Here is a 9,141-nt window from a genome sequence, read left to right on the forward strand (position 1 = left end):
TAAACTTTTAAGACTTCCACAATTCTACTTTCCTACCCCTTCAAGTCCTACTGTTAATATTTACCAGTTTGATCATCACCTCATCACCCAAAAGTAAACTTTCAGAAAACAAAATAAAAATATTTGTTTCGTAAAAAGGCAGCAAGGGGGAGAGGGTGAATCTGTTTACTCTAGACCAGGTTTATCCTTCCAGAGAGACACACTCTCCTCCACTTCCACAGACTGTGAGGAAATGGATTAACAAGCCTCTGTCCTAAAGCATTTTGCCACTTAACTGGTATCACTTCTAGTGCTCATCTCATTCAACTCCCCTGAAGCTGATTCAACGTACTAAATTGGTAGAAAATTAGCCACATCAAAGGGAGGCAGAGTATTGCACAGCTTTTAGCCAGAGGCACTGGCTAGGAGCAGGAGAGGAGCTGGGAGCAAGATCTTCCAGTTTCAGGGAAAAAAAAAAAAGAAAAGAAAAATAGACTATATACCAGTTCACCTGCCCAGGGAACCGCAGCCTCAGGGTGCACTTTCACAAGCAGCTTAACTGATTTTCATCTACGACGCTGCCAAAACGAGTAGACCTACCTCTCCCTTTTATTAGGTACTAGCATTAATACAGGTACACAGACAGCTCAATCAGCTTATTTTTTATACAGTGCTAGTTGCCAGCCCGTTCGATGGATGAATCTAGCTGATCGCACAACCACAAGAGGCTACAGAAACATATAACTGCTTAAAACGCTCCTGAAATTCCACTCTTACTAGCAGAGTTAACCTGAAAACGCGGGCTTTAATAGCTCAACTGCCTTCTTGGAGAAGTCAGATCAGGAATCAAATCCACATCAGAGTGGATGCGGAAGGAAGTATTTCTCTTTATCTTTTCAAGCCGCTTTGAGAACAAGGTCAGGACGTTAAGGCCAGCGCGCCTCCGAACTAGTATAACTAGAGCAGGAAAAAAGAAAAACTGCAAGCGAGGTCATAACGCGGTCTTCGTAGCTTCAAGCAGCAACACCCCCATAGAGCCCAACCGGGGAGGGAGGATGACAGGTTCCTATCCATTTTCTCCCAAGGGTTTGTTTTTATTGCACGACGCTTGCAAGCGTTATTTATCTTCAGCGAATCGAGGGCAACGCGTACAAGTTTGAGGCACTAGATGGGAACCGCCTTTGCTTACGAGGAGGTAAGCGGGCAAGGCCAGGGACGGTCCAAGCGAAGCGAGCTCAGCGTCCGCTAAAGCCGCCCCTTCCACTTTCCAAACGCCACGTCAGGTCAGACAAGCACAGAAACTACTGCATTTACCTTTCCCCCCCCCCCCCCCCGAACAAGGCACAGACCTCTGGGAGCTTGTGCAGCCTGCTTTGAGCCGCCTCTGGCGCGTTCTGCTCAGGCAGGGTCACGACGGATGCCACAGTGCCGACCCAGAAGCGATCTCCCTCGGGGCCTGCCTGCAGAAGACCTACCCAAACGCTTCCTTCCCGGGCGTGAACACCCGACAAGCCGCCTCGGAAGCTCCTGACGGGCGCTACCGACAGCTCCTCGCCTTAAGGAGGCGGAAGACAGCTGGACGCGCGCCCCGCTCCCAGTTTCTAAACACGCGCGCTCGCAGCCAACCAGCCCGGGCTCAGCCGGCTGCGCGGCAGGCTCCGGCCGCCAACGGCCGGCCCGCAGCGGCCCCCGCCGGGCCCTCCCGCCCCGCTCCCCTCCCCTCCGCTCCGCTCCGCTCGGCGGGCAGCCCCCGGCGCCGCGCACGCAACAACCCTCCCCCCCTCGCAGCCGCGGAGCGCCGGGAGCCGGCGCAGGGCGAGGGGACCCGCGGCCGCCGCTATCCCACCCCCCCTCCCCCCAAACCCGCCGCCGCCGCGTTACCTGGGCACCGCGTCCGCGCAGCGGCACCACCTCCCCGCCCCCGGCGCCGGCCCCGCCCGCGCGCGTCACTTCCGCGGCGCCGTGCGGGGGAAGGGGGGAGCGCGCACGCGCAGTGCCTGATGGGGCGGTTGCGGCGGCGGTTGAGGCGGCGGTTGGCGGCGGTTACGGCGGTTGGGCGGCGGTTACGGCGGTTGGGCGGCGGTTACGGCGGTTGGGCGGAGCGGTTACGGCGGTTGGGCGGGGCGGTTACGGCAGTTGAGGCGGGGCGGTTACGGCGGTTGGGCGGGGCGGTTACGGCGGTTGGGCGGCGGTTACGGCGGTTGGGCGGGGCGGTTACGGCGGTTGGGCGGGGCGGTTACGGCGGTTGGGCGGCGGTTACGGCGGTTGGGCGGGGCGGTTACGGCGGTTGGGCGGGGCGGTTACGGCGGTTGGGGCGGGGCGGTTACGGCGGTTGGGCGGGGCGGTTACGGCGGTTGGGCGGCGGTTACGGCGGTTGGGCGGGGCGGTTACGGCGGTTGGGCGGCGGTTACGGCGGTTGGGCGGAGCGGTTACGGCGGTTGGGCGGGGCGGTTACGGCGGTTGAGGCGGGGCGGTTACGGCGGTTGGGCGGGGCGGTTACGGCGGTTGGGCGGCGGTTACGGCGGTTGGGCGGGGCGGTTACGGCGGTTGAGGCGGGGCGGTTACGGCGGTTGGGCGGGGCGGTTACGGCGGTTGAGGCGGGGCGGTTACGGCGGTTGGGCGGGGCGGTTACGGCGGTTGGGCGGGGCGGTTACGGCGGTTGGGCGGCGGTTACGGCGGTTGGGCGGGGCGGTTACGGCGGTTGAGGCGGCGGTTGAGGTGGGGCGGTTACGGCGGTTACGCGGCGGTTGCGGGGCTGGCGCTGAGCGCGGGCCCTGGCAGGCCTCGTCCCTAGTGTGGCGCCTTTTCGGCGGAAAACAGTTCGCCCAGTTGGCTCTTCATCTGGCGTGGTCCAGGGCAAGGCTGCCTGCGGCGTACGTAGCCGTAAATCCCCACCTGGCCTCCCTACGAGCCCCAGCGTTCCCTGCCCTCCGTGTCACTCAAAACACCCCGTCATCCCAATTCACGCGAGGGACCGGGGAGAGGGTTGCAGGAATCACCGTCCCATAACTGGCTCACTCCACCTTACCGTTGGCTCTTCTGAAATTTCCCCTTCTCAAAGACTTCATCATGCTAGCCCCAACAGTCGGACAAATTTCCAGCCCTTTAGTTCAAAATATTAGGACGCAGCTCACATGGCCAGACCGGATATGAAGATGTCCAACTTTGGTAGATGCTTTCAGTGTCGTACTTTACTACTGGACTGAGAAGAGTGTCGTTAGTGGTACATCGGCAAACCCCCCAGCAGTCCGGAATGGTGAGCAGAAAGATTGACTGGTTACATATATCTTTGTAGCATCGTTATTGGCAATTTTACTGTCTCCTTCTAGAAACGGCCCTCTACGTTACTCATGTTGCTTTTATTCACAGTAAGTGTATGAACATACAAGTCACGTTTCTGCCTGAATTGCCTGGCTTTCTTCAAGCCTGATTCCTATATACCTCCAATTATCGGTTGTACAGTTTCATGCTGATGCACTTGCAGTGAAATACTACAATAACGTAATTTGTGATGTTGTCCAGTGTAAACTGGCAAGCGTAGTATAAGCAAACAAACAAAAAAGGCGATCATGCCTGTGTGACAGCAGTTAAGTGCTCATATTTGCTCATATAAAAACAGTTCTGAAACATGCTCCCCAATTTTATTTCTTCCCCTAGTGGAAGTTGTAATGACGGTGTCGATCACATTTTGCATGCTAAGATCACTTGGCTCTCTTGCTTTTTTGTCCTACATAAATCCAACAGGAAGATGCCTCTGCTTGCATAGCAATACCACGGCTTTCCAGGAGGTGTTGCTTTGAAACCATGCAAATATAGCAACGTAAAAATCACAAAAGGAAATGGATTTGGATTATTGAAAATAACTGAAAGTTCTCTTGTTCTGGCAGGGAGAACTTAAAATCTTTCATTTGAAATGATGATTTTTTCGTATGAGGCTCTCACCATCTGAGAATGGCTGTTATGCACAGAGTTATACAGAGGGAAATAAATGCTGAACGTCACCAGTACTATGAGGGGAGAGCTGCCGTCCAGAAAGGCAGCCCCTCCAGCTGGGCAGCTGCCTCGCACTCAGCAGGTCTCAGGTCCTGCATCTCGGGGCCCCAAACGGGGGCCTGTGACTCCATTCCCTGCCCTCGGAGCCTTCGGAGCTGCCAGGAGCCAGGACGCGTGCTTGTGGCAGGCCCAAGACATGCGGGACAGACGTTGCTTCCCACACCACTCCCGGGAGACCAGGGTGGTTTTGCTTTCAGTCAGCCCCAAGGAATCCCCCCTCAGCAATGGCACTCCAAAGAATGGAGTAAAGCCTCAAGGAGACAAGTTGTCCTGGCCTGAAAGCTGTGCCACTATGCTTTCTACACCTGCATAAATGCATTTGAAAAGCAAATGAGGGGCTTGCTTACGAGAAGGTGTACAATATTAGTGACTTACTGGATACGCAACTGTTCTCTACCTATAGCCATAGTTTTAAGTACATATTAATAAATTAAGTGACAAATACTGCATTTAAATGTGCCCAGGCTTTGGTCTAGAAGATGGAACAGGGCGCAAAGTTTCCCAGACCTTTTAAACTCTTTTTGCCGAAGGGAAGATGCCCAAAAGGCATGCCCAGTCAGAATGAAGAGTTTTTAAACAAGTCTTTATCCCATCTAGCGGCTTTTTTTGCTAAAACAACATTGTACAACTGAACAGCATTCTATGACTGAGGCTCTTCAGTGGGATTTTAAACTCTAAGATGGGATGATATTTTACAGCCCACAATATTGCTCTGTAGATGTAGTTACCACACTTACAGAGCTCTAGCCATGCCTTTCAAAGAATTACACATATACCAGCCCCAAGGCAATGAACTCCTCCAACTCACTGAGGATCTGGAAGGCTGGTGTTGGAGAGCGTTTAGAACAGGACCGTACACTTAGCGAAGGAGATCATGGAAGAGTGTGCGCAACCAAAGGAGTCTTTGAAAACTCTTCTATGATCAGCTGTTTACCAGTAACTGGTAAAGTAGAGCAGAGAACTGTGCACAGGATAAAAGATCATAGGGGTGAGGAGATCAATAGCCCTTTTTACACTGAAGAATTAAAAAAAGAAAGCCCCCAAAACTGAGAAAGTTGTTGCTGTAAAAAGGAAAGCAGAAAACAGCTATTGGCAAATTTAGCAGCCCCTCCGAGCCATTTCAACAGAAGGGTGTAATTCAAGCCTGATGTTTAGACCAGCTGCTGTCAAGAAAGAATGAGTTTTCAGAGCTCTTACCCTTCTCAGGAGTGTGACCGCAGGTTTTACTACAACACCTCAGCTCAGATTTTACGATGCAGCTAGTTGGTTCTTCCGTATTCCTAGGAAGCAGTTTTAGTGGAAATAAATACACTATTCTTATAGTTGGAACAACCTCACTGTAAATACTCCTTCTGAAATGCCTTTAGGGTCAGAAATGGACATGCTTGGTTCAACTAGTCTAATAGTCATTTCTCAAGATATACTGGTCCGTGTGAATAAGATTATAGCAAAATGAAGCTGCATCTTCTGAAGTACCTCTGATCAATGATCTGCTGGAAGAAAAATGATCCTGAGCCCCTTGTAAAACGTTTGTGTGTCTCATTCAGTACTTCTGGAGTAAGGCTGATGATCTCAGGAGGCTGTAGGGGACTTAGACTCGTGTTGCTCCTGCTTGGGAAGAAGCGGAGTTCTTTTTCTTCTATCCGCAGCACAAACTGCATATTCATTTAAATTTGTCCTTTGGTGAATACCCCTCATCTCCATTTCTAGTAATGGAGTATGGCTTTTATATTCTCCTCTTGAGAAGCTTTCCGCTTCTCCAGAATTGGAATGGGCACCGGGTATATTTTCTGAGCATTTTCCTCTACTACTTAATGAAAAGACGAGTAATCAAAGGGATGACAAAAGTTAACAACACTCAAAGGACTATCCACAAACTAGCTTGCCGTCTGCTCCTTCATGTTGAAAGAAAGCCCTTGGTTACTCGGGCTTTTACACAGGCTTAAGCTTCTTCCATAACCATAGTTTACTTCTGAAATGGCATCCACTGTCCCAGAGACAGAACAGTGTAGGGCTGGCCTTTAGCAAAGGATGAACAGATGCGAAATTTTAGACAGGCAGTTCTAGCTATATTTCTCTTCCTACAGCAGGATGTCTTTTCTTCTGGTAGGCCTGGGGCTGAGAAGGCTGCCACTCCATCCTCTGATTTTGTAGCCAGCAGGGTTTTTTAGTCAAACTGTCAGCCAATCTGGAGGGCAGAGCCCTGTTCCACACAGTAGGGCCTTGGAAGTAGGAGCAGTTGATACCTCTACAAGCTGTTGGTGAAGTTCTCAAAAACTTCGAGGAAGAAAGCTGACCATCCTGGTTACAATTTGTCAAGGCCAAGTGCACCAACAGGCTCTGCAACCTCTTCCCACCACCTATGGCTGCCTGTACTCAAGGTCAGCTCTGATACAGCACAGTTGGGTAGGCTTGGATCAGATTGCTGTGAAAACAGCTAGGCTGTGAGGAAAAAACAGTAAGTAGCCTTATCTGGGACCCCTACCCTTCGTTGGCTCGGGAGCTGTGTTTAAGCTCAGGTCCTTGCACAACTCAGCACAGAACAGGTTAAAAACTTCACAGAAAGCTCTGAAGACTTTAATCCCTCTGCCATGTGCGTAACCCTTAGTTGTGCATTCACCTTAAATGCCCTTCCATCTCTTATTACCAAGCCCTCTTCATCTTTAAGAAAAAAAGAAGACAAACACAAAGCTTATAACAGTAAGCCTTATTTACTGGAACGTTTTCCTCAATCTGTAAAATCAGTGAGCTGTTTTTTTCTTCATGAGAATTCTTTTCTTTTGTGTTTATTCATGCTCAGAAGGGTGCCCTGTTTTGTCACATCTATGGCAGTTACATTATTAAAAGACAACTCAAATCGACCTGTAAATTATAAACAGAAAGTGCAACTCACCCAAGCGATCTTTTGTTTTCTGCTAGTTAATGAAAAAACAACAGATCAGTTAGCCCCCACAACTCCAAGGCATAGTTTTATGCACTCCCAAAATACACTGCTTTTACCTGCAAATTGCAGAGTATTCTCTCTCCTGTAAAAAACAAAAACAGACTTTTAAATTTTCATGGCTTAACAAATTGCAGAAGAGTTCTAGCGGCTCCACCACAATAGCAATGAAATAAGGAAGGCAGCAGTTGCTGTGAGTGAAGGCTGTATGTTAGCACAGACCTTTCCATACTCCTAAATCTAGTGCTAAAACAATCAGTACCTGTTCCAGAGCTGTTGAGGCAGCTGCAGCCATTCTGCCCAGTGGGTGACTTTTAAAGGCCAAGAAATATAAAATTATATCAAGCAGAGAAGTTCAGTTTCCACAAGCTCATTAGGATAAACTACAGCCCACCCAATAGACTGAGCTGACACCTTGCAACAGCCAGGGACAGAGAGGCCTTGTTGCATACCCATCACTGGGAGAAGCACGTGTGGTTGCTCCGCAGAGCTCACCCTGTGATTCACAGAGATCTGTGGACTGGCGCTGACTTGGCTCTTACTCAGCTCTACAAGCAGATGTTTTTGTAGCATCCTCGTCGTGTCTTTTGTATTGGTTCCTGAACACCTGCATCAGGGATGGTCATGTAACAGCACAACAAGACACCAACAGACGCGTACGAAATGTAGTCGGTTCTTCAACATCCAGGAGTCTTTCCTCTGAAAAACCTTTTCTTTCCCTTAAATTACACGTTAGCCCAAAAGATATATTTATTAGCTTTTCTGTATCAACTAAAAATCATGTGGGTCTTAGTCTCTTGCAGAGTTTTTAACAGCACCAACCCTTGTAACAGAAGTTTTCTATTTAAAAGCAAAGCACCTGTTGCATATCATAAAGCAACAATAATGTGCAGCATGCTTTCCAAACATATGTCAGCACAGGTATGGCAAAGGCTCTGGTTTATGTCAGCATCAGTTGAAATCAAACAACTGTGGCTGTCCTAATTGAGTGTGCATCTACACTGTGACCCTGCCAGGCGTTTAGACTGTGTTTTAGCATGCTATAAAAAATTGCTCTTACAAGACCCTTCATCATTTTCTGGCAATTGCCCCACAACTCAGGCTCTACTAGTTACCTATGTAGTGAAAGTCTGCAGATAAATTATGTCTTAGCAGCCTTTTTTGGTGACTGTAGCACTTCACAGTCTTGGCTCTGGGTCAAAGCCAGCTCAGTTCCCTATGCTCAGTGTTTATGAATCCAACATATGTCTTCTGGGGGCTCTGAATCTCCACAGTAATATAAGAAGGGGCCTGATTGCCAGGACATGAGACCTGCTGAGAGCGGGGTGCCCATCAAGGTGGAGGCGCTGCTTATCTCAATGGTGGCTGCACCTTCATACTCCTGTGAATTACCCTTCTACCGGGACTCCGGATGTGTAGGGACCCATCAGTGCCTTGTCCTTGCCCAACGCAAGGAAAGATGTTCAACAATATGCTTCTCTCCTAAGAGCCCGGGGGGATTTCTCTGTGCTGTGCTTGTACATGGGGTGAAATACATCACTTTGTGTGTATGCACAGTGCTGCTTTGTGATGAAACGGGGATTTATAGTTCAGCAGCTCTGTGCTATGTGTTTTCATACCTCCCGTGCTGAGGGAGGGAAAGTGTGCTCCTTCCAGAAGGCATGTTTGTATCTCACTATTGCGCTGAGGGACTATATATAAAAATAATGTGCAAAGAGACTGAGCATCCATAACTTGTTAGAAACCACTTCTTAACACTAATCACTGCATCTCTTTAGTCTCTGCTTCAGCAGATTCAGCGATTTGTTCCTCCAGACAGGGGAACGTATAGCCATTTCTCATTGATCTCTACCTCGAGAAAGGTCCGTAATTCATTGCCCTTAGCCTGCAGCAGCATGTGGCTCTCTAGGGTTTCTAACGGCAGCAAAAGGAAGACCAAGGATAAGATAACAGGGGCCTGCTGCTGAGTGAGGTGGGCAAACTAGCAATGAAGGCAGAGATGAGACCAGTGTCTTTGTGCACGTGGCCGTCTGTGGGAGCGGGACACACCGCGGCGGGGCAGGCACCGCCGGGGCCGCTCCTCGCCGGGGCCGCTCCTCGCCGGGGCTGCTCCTTGCCGGGGCCCCTCGCTCCCGGGCAGGGTGCCCAGGGCCGCCCCGGGGGCCGGG

General features: G+C 50.4%; 1 protein-coding gene across 3 annotated transcripts in view; it reads right to left on the bottom strand.

The window, feature by feature from the left end:
• The window catches only part of MAP3K13 (mitogen-activated protein kinase kinase kinase 13), an 82,604-nt gene extending 80,665 nt beyond the window's left edge, over positions 1–1,939 (bottom strand). For 2 of the 3 annotated variants that reach the window (XM_068953762.1, XM_068953764.1), the window contains exon 1: positions 1,329–1,652. The gene's annotated coding sequence lies outside the window, so the exon portion shown is untranslated. Of the gene's footprint in view, positions 1–1,328; positions 1,653–1,860 lie in introns of those variants that run through there. The other variant, XM_068953761.1, reaches the window with a different exon arrangement.
• Between the last annotated feature and the right edge of the window lie 7,202 nt (positions 1,940–9,141).

The sequence above is a fragment of the Struthio camelus genome, chromosome 9 (genome assembly GCF_040807025.1).
Source record: "Struthio camelus isolate bStrCam1 chromosome 9, bStrCam1.hap1, whole genome shotgun sequence".
Taxonomy (NCBI): Eukaryota; Metazoa; Chordata; class Aves; order Struthioniformes; family Struthionidae; genus Struthio; species Struthio camelus.